The following is a 4384-nucleotide window of genomic DNA, read 5'->3' as shown; positions in this document are numbered from 1 at the left end:
GGTAAATGACAGGTTGCCAAGTAAGAAATAATGGTAGTTTAATTCAAAATATTTCTTCTCTATACCTCTAACTAGACATTAAATTTTACAATTGCACCTTGAGAAAGAGAAATGCCAGACACCATTAAAAAAAAAGAAAGAGGGGGAAAAAAGAATAACAGTGGCTTGGAGAAATATAAATTAAAAGGACAGTAGTGGATGATCTAAAAAGTCAAAGAAAGAAAAAGAAAGGTCTTAGGAGAATAATCAATACTGGAACTGTGACTGAAATTCCTTATGTTACAAAAAGGGGAAGAATGTTCATTTGTGTGTAGAGCCTCTTTTAACATTTCCATTTCTGTTGAACTGCAAGGTACATGGTTCGAACTCACCAGCCATTCCTTGGGAGCAAATGAGCGTATTTGTTATGATCTCAGAAACCCTATATAAGGACTCAGAGTGGGAATTGTCTTGATGGTAGTCCATTCGGGATTTTGTTTTGTCTATTCCACGTATATTGGGTTTACACAAAAGAATCACTTTACATTAAAGGTTCCCTTTATTACCTACAATTAAATAATATTAAAAACATTAAATTTATTGTATCCAGGTACAAATATATGTGTGTGATATTTTAATATCACCAAATTAAGAAATGTTGTCATTCGGTGTTCTGTGTTGTCAGAAAAGATAGATCCCACCGAAATAGGAAAATAATTTAATCCAATACTTGCAGGGAAGTTTAATGAGCTTTAATTCAATAAATTAAAGATAATATCAACATATTCTTACTAAATACAAAGGCTGGGACTGGATGAAATCAAAGACTCTTTGTTTAATTTTTCTGGGTTATTTTAATTAGGTCTTTAATACTACATGTGTATGTACAGGCAACCTTTCATTTCATTTCTCTATGCAACTTCTCTGAGTTTAGTGTGGGGGTCAGGGGTCTCTGCCCTCTCTCTTTCTTCACTTTATTCTGACACTAACCAGTCTGCCCACAACACTACTTCTCTGCTGGGTTTTGTAAATTCATTGTAATGGCCACACACATTCACAATTATGAAGGTTGGGAAATTAACAGATTTCAACAAGTCAGGATCAGTGAAAAATAAGGGTGCAGTGATTATCCACAGCAAAATCTCTCCTCAGTCAGTAGCACAGACTCTGATTAATACCCTCTGAGCCAGGTGGTCTATGGGTTTCTGTGGACCAGGAAGCCTACCTGTCACTAAGCCTCACCGCCTGGTAGTCTAGGCACTACTGCTCTGTATCATGATCTTGCCTCTGCTCTGATCTCAGCCTGGCTCTTTGCTCTGGCTCTTAGGCTCTGTGCTAGTGCCTCTGGTACCTCTGGTCCCAGCCTCTGCTATTAGGGACAGAGATCTTGCACATGCTCCACTGGTGGCTCTCCTTCCTGTAGTGTCCTGCGACTTTTCTGGTTTTGAGGGACCTCTTGTACATACAGAAATACTTTTTGTTTGCTTGTTTGTTTTTGTCTTTGTTTTTTAGCAGACCATACCCCCAAGGATACGGAGGATGTTGACTTGGACCATATGCCCACAAAACATTCAAATTCCCTGCCTTCGTGTCAACGTTGACTCTTAGGGACCCGATGAGACAGGGTAGAGCCACCTCTGTTGAGCTTTTGAGACTCTACTTATGGAAGTGGCAAGGCCCGTCTTTCTCCCACAGGAGGTGACAATGCCGACCTTGCAGCATGAAGCCCAGCGGTGACCACTGTGCCCTCAGGGTGCCCTCCTTCTGCTAAGGTGGATATGTATTCCTTTCTTGATCCTGTTTATTAGGGTACGAGAAATGGGGGTGTAAGTGTAGGCATAGAAGCCAGAATTTATATCTCATAAGGGACTATGGTAAGAAAAGCTATATGAATTTATGGCAATAAAGAAGTCAAAGAAACATAAGCGATCTGAGAAATGTTACTTCTGTCTCATCTGTGCTCATAAGCTAGCTGTAGGAAGCAAAGAGTTAGAATAACATCTAATTTAGTGTAGGCTCCTAATGCAGTGGTTCAAGCCTGATGGCTGTTCCGAGAGACAAAGATGAGACTCTATGCTTCTGTAAATATTTACCATCTCACAAATCCAAATGAGCCATTCTATTATCGCAAGATTGTTATTAGTTGCAATCAACTTGAAACAGAAATGTATATTCAAATTTATTATATTCTTAAGAATTGCTTTAAAACAGAGTAAACAGAGCTAATAGATTTACTTATTTTGCGAGGTAAGAAAAACTAATTTATTCAGAAAAAAAGAAATAAAAGAGTTCTTGAGGATGCTTCTGTTTAATTCTGTGGCTATTTGGCAGATTCCTATGCAAGTAGGTCAGTTGGTTTCAAGCAAACACCTTTTCCTTTCAGGTTGCATTAGAACAGGCTAGACTCCAGCCCCTTCCCTCAAGTTGACACAAGATTATGCAACTGCCACACCTAACAACAACAACAACAAAAGTTAACTAATTGAGGTTGGGAGAGGAAAGGGGAGATGTAATCAATAAAATTATAAAACGATTAGGGTTAGGGTAAAAAAGAAAAAAAATAATAATGAAGTGAAAGGTTTCTTCTTTGTGTTACCAGTATATGTATGCTTATATGACTGGTAGTAGACTCCAAACACACACACACACACACACACACACACACACACACACACACTGAATCTAATCTACATTATTTGATTTTACTATGGCATGGTCAGCATTCTAAACACAAAATTCAGTGCTCCATGGGGTTATGATCACTTCAAAAAAATAAAAGTTTCACTTATTTGACATTAGATAATATTCTTTTTTTCTCTCTGAATAGTAGAGGAATACTCAAAGTACCATTGTACTACTCTTAATGTAACTCAACAAAAGATACATGATTACCAGAAATAATTCTAAGAAATCATTGAAAATGAGGAACATGTCATAAAGGAAGGGCAGTTTTTTTATTCACAATTGCATGACTCATGTGTCTAAGAAAAGAACCACCCCATAGTGTTCTCAGTGGCTGTTTTTTTCTCTTTATTATATCACCACGTCTTTTTTCTGAGGCATCTCTGAGTGGACTAAATTCCCCAACTATTCAACTATAAGTCCAGTGCATTAACCATTTGCATAATCAAGGAAATCCTCCACTAAGACTGACATTAATAGATCATTAAAATATAGGAAAGCAATATTACCTTTAATTGCTCAATTATTCTAAGAGGAAATATATCTAGTTTACTAAGAAGAAATATAAGAAGAAGCAATGTTTCTTGGTCACAGAATGATTCAAATTGTGGGCAAGATGTTTTGTGAGGTATAAAGGCCAAAAGAATTTTTTTTTGGTTGTAACATATAATATTGTTGAATGGCAATCAGTGGCCTTGCCTGCAAGTAGTAATTATTAATTAATCTGGGCATTTGAAATGTTGTTATCTTTATAATGAATGAGAATAAAATGATACTAGGTGTAAACGCTATAGTGTGTCCACACATAGATTCTGCTTCCATCGTTTTATAGATAATTTGTTTTTTAACTCTAACAAAACCAAGCAAAAAAAGTTTAACAATAATCTGTGACCAATGCATTTGTTTAGAACATGTATTTATGTGGGCGGTGGGGAGTGGTGCAAAGATATATGTGCAACTTTTCTATCTATAAGTCTGATGACATACGGGGCAAAATGGTGAATTTCATAACTTAATGGAGTCTGAAATGCACTCCCACCTTATCATTTCCTTTTTGTTCGGAGTTTGTTGCTTTGCTGTTTGTTAATTGTACACATTATTACTGTCGTTTATAACTACAAAAGATCTTTCGCATCAAAAACTCTTCTTTTTTGTCTTATTTCTCACCTTTAAGTCAGACACATGAAAAAAATTTTAAAGAGCATTCAAAACTTTGAAAATAGAAGAGTCATCTAGATCTATGTGTAACTCTCCAATTCCTTTGTTAAATAAGGTGGTAGCCTGACTTCATCACAATGCTAATCAGAGAGTTGGGGAAAGATATTTGAAAACTGATACCTTGGGAAATGCTGTTACTTGCATACCAAGTAATGGTTATTTGCTAAAATTATGTGTGAGCAGTTTCATATGAAGACTCTGAAAAACAACTACGTGTTAATTTTCCATTGATTTTTCAGGAATAGGATTAAATTGTTACTAAGCAGCTCGCAGTGGCTACAAAAACGGGCTCCAACTAGGGACACGGAGACTGGTGTAGGACGGGCCGTGTTCCCGTCTGCTGTACAGAGGGTAGTTTTGAGTTAGAACTGACAGCATGACACTTAACATCAACACGCAGAAAATATATGTTTTCACCTCATTTCTTTTTTTTTTTAGCATGAGAATATTTTAATTAAAAGATTTTGGGAATTGTACAAAAGGGAGTGATTTCCAGTCTTTTTTT

The sequence above is a fragment of the Echinops telfairi genome, unplaced genomic scaffold, assembly GCF_000313985.2.
Source record: "Echinops telfairi isolate 266 unplaced genomic scaffold, ASM31398v2 ScPeMD7_31;HRSCAF=116, whole genome shotgun sequence".
Classification (NCBI taxonomy): Eukaryota; Metazoa; Chordata; class Mammalia; order Afrosoricida; family Tenrecidae; genus Echinops; species Echinops telfairi.
Note: the sequence above shows the minus strand (reverse complement) of the source record.